We start from the raw sequence: 13,358 nt of genomic DNA on the forward strand, positions 1-13,358 counted from the left end.
CAATAAAAAACCGCATGACTGATTGCCAGTGGGTCATTTGTGATTTTGTAGTACATGCAACTTTTAAAATAATTTTACAGCTGTTTAAGGAATAGCAGAAATGTTTTGGTTAACAAAGCTGAACCTTAATTTGATATTTTAATCATCTTATCAATTTTGTGATTTTATCAAAAAATCACGGAATGTTTGAGACGGACAAATCAACGAATACCTCAAAACATTGCATTAACTTGGTTTAGAAATAGAAATAACATCAGGTCACAATAAATGTCAGTTTGACCCACTTTGCAACGAATCCTTTGGCAATCTTGGCAACCAGCAAACACATACAACACATTTTCTTATTGAATCTACTTATGTATTTTGCATGTCTTTTTAATAGTCTTACACACCAATACATGCATACATATGCCTACATAAAAAGAGGAATAGAAAGCCAGCTCAAATGCAGGTCAGATAAGGTTGTTTTATGTCATGATCGAGTTGTTTGGGGCGTGGCTACGGTTGCCAACTTCAGAAACGGATAAATAATAGATATGTATAAAAAAGTATGTAGCTGTATGACATTCATTGGTCATTTTGTGTTTCAAAAATGAGGTCCAAGGTTAAAAATACACCAGTAGTGAAAAGACAACTTCCCTTATTGATCATGTCTTCCCTCACATAGACATGGTTGGATGTTGGACTCATGAAAAATAATCATGTTGTTTACATTCGTAAAAACTGATTTTTACCGCTCGATAGGCGGGACGACCGAATAGGATTCCGCTTGGTCTTAAAGCCTTCTTCGAACGGGTATGTTCACGAATCAAACACATGTCCAAAAATAATGATACTTTTTCAGTTTAGAGTTTGTTATTCGTGGTCTAGTTGCTACATATGCCTTAATACGGGACAAACTTGATGCCCTAAACACAGGTTAACAATTAACACGCACGCGCACACACTCGCACACTGATGCAGGAAAAGAGGGGAATGAGAGATTTCTTGTTTTATTAGGCTGCATGTATTGGAGTGACTACCAGTGCATCCTTTTTTTTTTTTTTTTTTATCTCAGAGGAGCTTGTTAGCTACTCAGTCCACCTGGGTAACAGCTTTTAGCACTGGAGATTAGGCTACTACTGTAACTAAACAGATGTAAACACATAGGGTTTGGCTCTTCAGTCTGGTGAGTCATTATATATAGCCTATTTGCAAGCAAAAAATGTTGAATATGCTCGAAATGTCCTAAATATTTAAACAGTATGGCCTAAAATGGTATGTTTCCTCAAAAGTGAAACTTCGTTCATTCATGTCATTCCAAATGTGATTTCTTTGCTCAAAGGTCATGATGCAATACATGCACATTCTTGAAAATCATTTGTGCCTCATTAATGAAAAAGTGCTGAAAGTGACAGTGAATCATTTATTCACAATTCTTAAAGGAAAAGATAACTTGAGTAAAGTGATTAAAACTGCCCTAAGTTGCCATTTTAGCATATTTGATCAACTGTAGTTTCAACTGTAAAAGAGGGACCAGCATGCTTTGTAATCTACGCTACATGCATACCTGTTAAATACACTACATGTCTGGCCTCTTGCATATAATGTCTTCACAATTCAGTCGGTCGTTGGATTTTTACTGTCGTTTCATAAGAACTGGTTTATCCTGTTCAGCTCTCAACGGAGGCAAGTACAGTCAACTATGTAAAAGTGCAAAATCACCGTTATACACCTGTTTAACAGGCTATAGCACAGATCTAGAAAACATGTAGACATTAGTGGTACAATAAATGTTTGCTGGAAAGTGTGTGCATGTAAGTGTAGGTTTGGGTTGCAAGTACTTAATTTGAAACTTGAACCTTTTAAATTGACCTATGAACTGACCATGTCATCTGCAGGATGTTTTAATACAGGGCAAGGTCTTCATGCAGTTCCTGGAGATATTATCTTTTCCTTACTCTGAAGCGAGATAAAGTATAAAATTATGTCGCTGGCCAATGAAAGTAGTGGTTATGCAACAGCATTTTACTGTTGAGAAATAACTCCTTTAGTATTTGGTCTGTCTGGTATTCATCCGTGTCAGTCCAAACAGTTGTGCAATAAAAGTGCAATAAAAAGTTTCATATTTACCAACATACCAACATTGTGTGTGATATTTTTAGTTAGAATCTCATGTATGTTTTCAGTGGAAAATAATAATAATAAAAAAGCAACTTTTTCAAAGCAAAACTTTTTATTTTACAAATTTGAATTTTTCCTTGCAATTCTGAGTACATACAACGCACACTTTTTCTCTCATTTCTAGAAAAAGTCAGAATTGCAAGATATAAACTTAAAAATCTAAGAAGAATAGTCAGAACTGTGAAATAAAAAGTTGCAAATTCCTTTTAAAAAACTATCAATTGCAAGATATAATCTCAGAATTCTGACAAAAACATATGTAGTTTATTGCAATTCTGAAAAATTGTCCAAATTGTGAGATAAAAGTTACCTTTTTATTTTATTTCATCCAAAGTAACTGGTGTCCATATATTTGTGAGATGCAAACTCAGAATTGTGAGGAAAAAAGTCAGAATACTACGTTGATATCTCATAAGAGTTTAAATCTCACAATATATCCTGCAAGTATAGTATATCTCATGTTTCTGAATTTACATCTCAAAATTCTTATTTTATTTTTCTTAGAATTATAAGAAAAATTGTTCAAATTATGAGATAAAATGTTGCAGTTACCAATTTATTTTATTTTATTTTATTGTGGCAGAAACAGGCTTCCATAGGGTAAAATATAATTTTCTAGATAATATTTTAGCAATAGAGAGAAAAAATAAAATAAAAATAAATTAAAAAACAGAAAAGGAAAGCAAAGACAGTTTAAAGTTCAAGAAGCTGTTTAACCACATACACAGACACAGAAGCAGGAAGGAACAGCAGAAGAAAGAGGAAGACGGGTGACAAATGAACGCATGTATAGTATTAGCATAATACTTAAGTATATCTGACTGCTTATAATAATTTTGGGAAATTATGATCAGTGCTGGGACTGAGATGCATGGGGGCAAAATTTAATGTTAAACATTTCCAAGGGCTTTCAAGCACAAATTGCACCATTTCCTGAAAAAGACATTATCTCATGTGCATCACAGATAAAATATGATCTGTGTGTCAGTTAAAGCATTTATGCCTGGCTTTTCTCATGATGTTTTCTCTGAGGACTCTGTTACTCCTCTCACCCGGGTAACAGCTCAAGAGACTGCTAGCTAACCCAGCATAAACAAACAAGGAGTAGTTGTTACTCTAATCCCAAAGTGAAGGAGCCAAAGAAGTTCAAGAAGTGATATCATTAAACAGGTTCTTCATTCTGATTGGTTGAGCCTTGTTCCAAGCTGTTGTAAATTACACTACAAACATACACCTTTGTTTACTTCTGTGTGTTGCTCGGAAACCACTTTGCTGGAACCACAACTGTTTCTGAGGAGCTACACTGTTTGGTGGAAAAATACTGTTTTTAGTTATATCATCACACTTTATTTGTTCTGATTTATTCTGTGAAACTCCGCTTAGCTGTTATTAATTCACGGTAAACCACGGCTTCTTGGGTCTTATTGCTTTATTCTGCAAGCCTGGCATGTAACATGTGCTTGCAATGTCCTTTTTGTTTGCGTTTTTTTGGCCAGAAGTTTTTGGTCTTTAAATTAAAAACTTGCTAAGAATTTTTTTCTCAATTGTAATCAGTCTGGTTACTGGTTACTGCCATTTCTTATTATCAGTATCATTCAAACAGACTATTGGACTATTGGAAACTATTATCTAGAGAACATGGCATGCATCTCAGAAAGGAACATATGTTCATAATATTTCACTTCACAATATTACCTGTAAAAAAAAGTCTTCATAAGACATTCATTGATGGGATGTAGTCCTGTGGATTACTTGTGGATTATTGTAATGTTTTTATCCACTGTTTGGACTTTCATTCTGATGGCACCCATTCACTGCAGAGGATCCACTGGCGAACAAGTGTTGTAATTCTGTATTTTTCCAAATCTTAAAAAAATAAAAATAACAAAAATAAAAACACTACGTCTTGAGTGGTCTGAGGGTGAGTAAATAGTTTTACTATTCCAGTAAACACCAAAATGCTCATAAGTTGTTAAAAATGTATATTTTCAGTGATATAATTTTTATTTTATTTCTAGGCCTCAGGGAGAACTTGCAAGTGCCACGCAAATGCTGCACTATTTGCCTTTAATCGTTTTCAAACCTTCTGTTCACCGTGACTTGCATGTTTCAAAAGTGAAAGGATGGATAAATGCAAACAATTCAATCTCTATGTAAATCTTAAAGCATGTTCGTCATACTTGACACACAGGCCCTTCCAGGCTTCCGTCAGTCTTTGAGACGCTATTTTCAGTGATTAATCAAGAACAGGTTCTTCCTATCACCTGAAGTGCAATGTAACCATAACAGGCAAATTAAATTCTATAGTAAAAATACTGCTAAGTCTACTTGCCCCCTGCAGCTGATTTGTTCTGAAAACATGAAACATGATTTCAGTGTTGAAATCTAGTATTTATTTTCAGGTTCTGATTTAAGGCATTAAGGCAATTTAAAGTTAGTAAGACTGAACAACATGACAAGTCAAAAGACCTTTAGCCTATATAAATAATCAAAAAAATTAAAAATTAAAAACAAAATATAATTTACAATAATTAAAAACCCAGATTTAGCGTGAATAAAAATGAAATCCATAATGAATTAGTCTTCTGGTAGGGCTTGATTATTAGACTGACATAAAGAAACTGACAAACATGAATCATAACTTTTAATATATTAATACAAGATAATACAGACAGAAGTTCATTTCAGCATACGCCCAATCAGGTAAAGTAAAATATATGTTCATACATGCATGCTCTCCTCCTTTCTTACTTGTCTATTGTCACTGTTAGGTACACCACCTGAAAAAAGCATGCTTCATACACTGAGTTCAGATAACAAAACACCTTTCAACACCCAGACTATCATGTTACAGTTCACCGCTAGAACTCTGCTTTCTGGATCCTCATGAAATGTTTAAGTGCGAATAGTTTGGACCGTTTTAAATGAACTGGACTTCAGTCATATTTTAAAGTGATACCCAGTCCTAACAATATAGCTCTTAAAAGTACTTACGGTATATGCCAATGCTATTCATTAAGTTATTAATGTGATGTTTCCTTGAATGAATGTACTGGAATAAAACCAATAAATAGCATTCACTTGTAATGGATAAAAGAGGATAGCGATATATCATGTAAATAATTAATGAGAAGTTCTGAACTCTGTAAAGGCCATCTGTGAGCAATTTTTCTACACCTACGCAAATCAAACAAACCTTCCGAAGTCTAAGCCACAAAGTTCAAAGTTCACTGATCACATACTCATTAAAATGCCAACGAGAAGCTTTCTGTGCAAGCATGCAGTGCATTGCAGAACTGAACAAGATAAAGACAATAAGCAGCCATTCACAAAGTAAAGAAACACAGAATTCTAAGACATTATACTCTATATAAGGGAGACTGGAGCTTAGTTGTCATAAGTTTTACTCCAGTAATGTTTTTCACGGAGAATGGTCAGAATTATGTAAAAAATTAAGAGTTCAAATATCTATTTATAAACTCTATAGCAATTCTGTATTTATTTATTTTTATTTTTTACAAGAGTTTACATCTTGCAGTACTGTTATTTATTTTTTTTGGCACAGAATAAAAAAAAAAAAATAAACTTTTTTTTTTTTTTAATCTCACAATTCAGACTTTGTATCTTACAGTTAAGAAAAAAGTCATAATTGTGAGACAAAAAAAGTCACAATTAGGCTACCTTTTTTTTTTTTTTTTAATGTGACTGTGGAAACGGGCTTCCATAATTTCTCATTCCAGTTGAGAAGAGTTAATTTAAGTATGTCCAACATTTTGTTTCTGAATATCATGAGCATCACAGGAAGGTAAACAATGTTAAACAAGTGCTGTAACTCTAGTCCGGGTATTGAATTGTGGTTTGTAATCTGAACTCATTGTTTGAGGCATGCTTCTTTGTGATGTGACAAAATAAAAATAAAGGTAGGGGATAACTTGTTTATGTTTGAATGGTTGGGTGTCTCATGAAACATACACATGCTATTCATGGAGATGAAAAAATGAAAGCATACAACACTTAAATAATAAAAAATGAGACATCCTTTAGGATGGGTAGCACTTCCATCAGACTCTTAGATTTGCTGGTTTTGTGTGATACATTATTGTGTTACATGGGGAGGAATGGGGGAAAGCATTCCAAATGCTCAGGTTTTTTTTTTTTTTTTTTTTTTTTTTTGGAAAGGGATTTCTATATTTCGCACGTATATCGCACGTGAGGATGCTGCAGCTGACGTACCGTTTATTGAATGGTATGATAATTAGAGATTAGACTGTAAAGAAATCTACATGTAATGCTAAAAGGCTACACACTAAATACATGCAATGCCGATGTTATTATAACATAAACAATTTGAATACAAAGTAGAAGAATAATAATTATTGCCATATGTGAATCCAAAGAGCAGTATCCACACAGTGCGGTGACTGACGGCCATACATTAACCCACAACTCACTCAGAGAAGATAATTACACAAATAGCTGCAATTGCAGGTTTTCAACCAGAGATGGCGACAAAGAGGCAATATTTATGGACCACAGCTTTAATAAAAGCATAGCTGTGGGATATCTAGCTGCACAGTGTCAACATTTTTAGATCGGCCATATGTGCAGCAAGGGACCTACTTGTGTAAGGGTGCACGTCCTGCTCTTCACAAAACAGATTGTGAAAACAGACTGCAGTTTTTATTCAGTGCTGCGTCATTCAAGCTCAGATCCTCTCATAACAAACAAAGTGTAGAGAACTTCATTAGTTTGTGAGATCGCGATGAACTACAACTGACAGCTTTTTAATGATTATAATGGTTTGAGTTTACAAATGTGATACTAATATTATACAAGAGTTTTATGCATTTGTTTTATTTTATTTTATACAAAAGTTGATATTAAGTGACTTATATTTTAGGAACACTCTGTTTCATCAGAAACCCCTTGGCCATCCTGACATATACACTGAAAGCAAACTTATAGAGATCACGACTATATCGTGTAGCTCATCACAGACTGGAAATTTATGAGTATTAAGAGTATTTTATTCATAGATAGATATGTATAGCTAGATTCTAGCTGTTTCTATGGCCCATTTTACTTAAGATAAGTAACCAGTCCGCCATACTGGAATGGTCACAGCATGTCTAGTTAAACGCATGTATTAATATCTATCTTCAAAAGACTTAAGCTTATGATTTTGCTTGACTAAGACAATATGAAGAGAAAAAAAAAATCATTAACAATACAATTCAGTGTTTTAATGCAAATCACCAAGATCACACAGTGAAAAATTATAGTAATTGCAACTAGTTTGCAGATCAAAACTATGACAAAAATTAAATAAATACATCAAACTATGTTTCATATTTAATATTTATGTTACACTTTATTTTAAGGTGTCCTTGTTACAGTGTAATTAGACATATAAGTACTGAGTAATATTAATTAACTACATGTACTTACTATAGTGTTATTAAGGTATAGGCTAAGTGTTACATGCATGTAATTATGCATAATTGTTATAATAATAGTAAGTACATTTAAATGTGTAACATGGACACCTTAAAATAAAGTGTTACCAATATTTATTTGAATATTTGTAATATTTAGTAGTTTTGTTTTATATATATATATATATATATATATATATATATATATATATATATATATATATTTTTTTTTTTTTTTTATTTTTTTTATTTTTTTACACAAACTGTGAGAAAACTTAGTAACTTTTTTTGTACATGGTATTTTAGGGCTTTTGAAGGCTGTTGGTCAGTTTCCAGGGATGGGTCTAGTCAGGGACATGAATCGTCCCCAGAAAAGTGACTGAATGGTTGTAGCTTCAAATGTAAAAGTTGAGGAAGTTTACAAGCATCAAGACATTCAGCACAGTAAGTGCACTGGCTGGTCTTTAGATGCATTCTAATGGCCTGTATTGAAATAAAAGAAATTCAAATGCTGGATTTCAAATGCCCCATATTTGTTGTGTCTGATAATGGCAAAATAATATTAAAAAATGATTTGCATTTCTTCAAATAGCACAGCTCTTTTGTCACTGAATTGTTTTGTTTGCAGACCCTTATTTGATGTCACAACTGAACCATGGGACATCATGAATAACTTCTCCTGAGGGTCAGACCATGACCATGTGAGGAGATCAAAGAAACACACTTTTGTATAAACCTCTCGCAGGAAGAACATGGCTTTAGTTATGAATTTGTAGTGTGTAGACATCAAAGCATTCTTAAGAACACAGATGAATCTGCATTTCATTTAGGATTGTGTAAAACTTTAGTAATGGCACATACTCTTTCTATTTGCTATTTATATCAGGACTGCCCAAGCTTACGAGACTTAGATGAGATACTTATATATCTCTCATTTTTGTATGAGCATCATTTCAGATGTTTCTTCTAAAATTCCTTAGGAGAAATATAGGTAGACGCAAATGAGACTTGAGAAATATTTGAGAGGGGAAAAAAGAGTCAAAACTAAGAATGTGGTGGAAGAAACGATATCTCTTTATTGTCTTGCTCTCTATCAAGAATAGGAATATTTTATTGCTCTTTCTAAACTCAAGAGACTTAGTTGTAATTCTCATGTATTTCTAATTTTAGTATCAACTGTGTCTCAGATGTTATTTCTAAAATTCCTTATTAGACAAGTTTGAGAAGCAGGACACTCAAGCAAAAATCTCCATTCGATCTTAAAGTCAACTCATTTATGTCTAGGAGAAATATTTGAGATTTTACAGAGATCTCACTTTTGATTTTTCTCTCTTATGTGTGGTGAAGGATCCTGAAGAGCCTCCACATCCCGGTGAAAAGCCCTCATCATTACAATCAGGCACGTGCACAGGTAGGGCTCAACCTGTGCAGAACACATGCCCTTTTTGCCCTTACACTCCGAAGTGCCCTTTTTTTGGTGGTGTTTATTTTTATCAATGCTATTGGTCACCCTTTACGTCTGTCTGTCCTTTTTACAAATATTTAGCAAATGAAAGTTCTTAAGACGAGCTTGTGTAGATCTTATTCGATCCTCAAGCGGTCAGTAAGCTGATAACTCCGCCCCCTCTGTTGAATCAACTGAAGTTCCACAGCAGCCGCACAGTAGACAACAGCTGAGCTGAGCGAAGTTTTGCGAAGGGTAAATAAATATCTTGTTGTTTGCGTAAGTACTACTAAACACTAGGTCTATAAAGGCTCATATTTTATTTATTTGATGTCTGACTGACTCACTGACTGAGACATGTGGGACGTCGCCTGAGAGAGAGAGGGCTAGCATTTGCCATCCAATAGCCTACATAGCCAACACTTAAATAGCCCGTGCATACAGTAGCATCATCTTTTATAAAATGCGATTTTTCCCAAATGCATTTTACCACAGGAAAAACTGAGCGCTCCGTCTATATAGCTACAAATCTAGTTTGTAACCTGTAACGTTAGATGAAAATGTAATGTGATCCCGGCAGCGGCAGGCGCCGTCGCCGTTTTAATGACGGCCAAAAAAGAAAATCACATTTCCACACATTCGCTGGTCAAAAACGATATATTGATAAGTAATACAACAACATATAATGTTTTTACCATCGGAAAATCATAACAGGGGCGCCCCCCGGTGTTTCGTACTGGAACTTACACAAAGCGACGAGTGATCCTCGTCACCTAGATAACATATTTCTAAGAAATTTCTGTTTTGATTTATGATTGCTGATACACTTAATTTATTAACATTAAGGCTAATCATGTTATGGTATACTCTCCGCTCTTGCTCACATGTATAAAATGTAACTAAATGTAACTAAATTTTTTTTTTACAGAAGATCACTGTGAAATCTTTATATTTTATCATGCAGAATGTAATTAATGATTCATTCCAAGGCTTCATTTATTTGATCCAAAATACAGCAAAAACAGTAATATTGTGTAATATTTTTACAATTTTAAATAACTGTTTTCTATTTGAATATATTTTAAAATGTAATTTATTTTTGTGATCAAAGCTGATTTTTCAGCATCATTACTGCAGTTAGTACTCTTCAGTGTCACGTGATCCTTCAGAAATGCTTTTCACTGCAACTGTACTTTTCACACTGTTTTTATTTATTTTTTAATTGCTGTCTTATTTTAGGAAAAGTGTAGTGAATAAGAGACATTCAAGAGACCAACATCCCTGGTCCACCACAGTATCAAATTTTTGCCTGGTAGGCGTATACATGTTGGATATGTTATAGTAACGGTATGGCTATAGTTTCTTATAATCTGGAATTGAGTTGGACATAATTACTTAAATTATATTTCAAAAAAGTTTGTCAAAAATACTTGACTCATTGCTCACCTTCCCCTCTTCTCAATGTCATAATCATGTTAACCAAATAATACAAATTAGCTTATAAAACCAAACAGAATAGCTAAAAATGAGAATATATATAATTTTTTTTCTTTGCAAAGTTCATAAAAAAGTGCATAAAGTTCAATAAAAAAAGATTTTGGTTTCTGTTTGGTTTTATAAGCTAATTATTTGGTTAACATGTTTATGTATGATTCAAGTATTTTTTTTCTCTATAAATGCAATTTAAAAAAAGAGGGAGTACACAAGAGCTGTTGTAATTAGGTTTAAAGAAGCCCTTAAAACCCTGTTTATTTATATTATCTAATTATCTAATATTATTATTATGGTTATTAATCATGAATAAATCTAAAGCTTTTGAGACTATTATTTTGTGTTAATTGAATTTGTCATGAAGATGTGACCATTTCTTCCTGTTATGCAGGCTTACTAAATAATCTTGATATAAAAAAGGGAGGGGGGTGCCCTTTTTCAGTTTCAGCACATGCCCCTCAAAAGGTCTGTGCACGGCCCTGATTACAATACAGACAGTTTCTCAGATCGGTCTCCATTCTGATATGAAAAACTTCATGTTGATAACATTTATACATTATGTTTCACTTGTAAACCTGTGTTATGTGCTCACAATAAATGAATTACAACCCATATGTTTTCATGAATAGATTTTATACATAGAAAACATAAAAAAAAACTAATTTGGAGTCTTTCATTGCTATTTTACTACAGTAATATATTTATATATGTTGTAGTTACATTTCTCAGAATTCTCTCCAAAATCCTTTAATTGATAATTATATGAAAATGCATAGCTGAAACAACTAACAGAATAAAACAAAAATGCAAGCAAAAACAGGCTGACAAAACAAATCTGGATTGCACATATTTTCTCTCTCTCTCTCTCTCTCACACACACACACACACACACACACACATATTTTTTTTTCTTTCTGTTGAGTAGTCTCTGATGCTACATAGTATATACTGCCTACTGCTGCAGATATACTGTCTATCATGAAATATACCATCTACTGATTTTCATTGGGCTATACATATAATTCATCAAGAGAGCCTTGATTATTATTATTTTTTATGATGGAGAGTTGCACTTTGTGAAATGAAACTGCGCCCTCTATGAACCAACCATTAATAATGACACACACACACACACACACACACAAAAACCTGAACAGCTGAACAGTATTGACTCGCAACATTAAGGTTCAACCTAAAATTTAGTTTGAGCTTAGATTTTTACACGATACAAATGTATTTTAAATAAATAATGATCCACACAAGCCCATTTCTGCTCAGACAACACAAAATCTAAAACAATCAAAAGCACTTCTTAAAGGAATAATGCACAGATGAAAGCCGTTTGGACTGTTTTGATGGTTTTAGGTTATTTTTGAATCACCATTGACTTTCACTGTAAGTAAAAGTGCAGCTCAAATCTTCCTTTTGTATTTCACTCAAGAAAATATAGGTTTATATATAATCATATATGTTTGGTAAATGATGATGACAATTTTTTTATTTTTTGGGGGCAAAATATTGCTTGAAATAAGACACAGGCAACAAGTCCTGAATATGAATTAAACACAAAGCCAATAAACAACTAATTACCTTCTATTCACAAAGTTGAAGTAATTGGAATAAAACAACACTTGAAGTAACTGTAACAGTGAATAATGCTATTAATAATAATTTGTCAGATGATGACAGCTGTGATGGACAGATAAACATTTACCCTGCATAGATTTGTGCTAGAAGCTCTCAGAAGGTTTTCTGGGCCACTAATATTTCATCTACTTTGTAGCTTTAAAGTTACACTATACAGTTTCCCAAGGAATGCTGGGAATGGATAAAGAGAGGATCCAACAAACATCCATGCCTAAAGCTGGTTGAGAAATACTGTACATTTTGCTTATTGAAATATTCAGAATTAGCTCTAATTTATATAAAATGCATGATATTATATACACACAGATATGAAAAACATAAAACAACTGAAAAAAAAAAAAATATATATATATAGGACAAATTAAAAAAATATCCTCCAGAATCTTTGATTATACACACACTCCAAACATATTTCAGTGCTCTACAGGTACTGAAGGTGATGAACACTTGCATACTGAATACTGCACTTCCAGTTAGGTAAAATATCTCATGCAATTAAAAATATTTAGGCCTAAACTCAAGATTTATGCATTTGAATTGCTTGTACATTTTCCATCCATTTGCATTTCACAAACAAACTAATGAAACGTAATGTGATGCATATTTGTTATACACAGAATAGGCTACAGATTTCTGTAATGGTACTAATAAACTGAATGCATTTTTAAGTACAGTACAATCATTTGGTTTCATCAATAATCAATCAATAATAATGAATAAATCGATCAACCAACAATTTGTTCCAGACTATATTTAAACTTATTGAATATTGCTTATTAATACTTTTAACTGAATAAATGTAAGTGTTTTCAGAATTAACAGATTTATGCTGAGCCATCTGAATAAATTATTTTAAATGCATGATTATTTAAATATTAAAAGTTATATATTAAATAGATGCAAATAGTTAATAAATTATATAAACAAAAAATAAAATAAAATTGTGTGCAGAACAGGGTTATTATAGATAACAAAACCTGAAACTAAAATTAAAACCAAAATCTGAATGAAAATGTGAAAATCCTTATTTCAAGTAACAAAAAAAATAATATATATATATATATATATATATATATATATATATATATGTATTATTTTTAATTTTTGTGTTACTTGAAAAGGATTTTCTCATTTTAATTCAGATTTTTTAACTTTAGATGTACTAAAAAAACTAAAAC

The sequence above is a fragment of the Carassius gibelio genome, chromosome A14 (assembly GCF_023724105.1).
Source record: "Carassius gibelio isolate Cgi1373 ecotype wild population from Czech Republic chromosome A14, carGib1.2-hapl.c, whole genome shotgun sequence".
Lineage (NCBI taxonomy): Eukaryota > Metazoa > Chordata > Actinopteri > Cypriniformes > Cyprinidae > Carassius > Carassius gibelio.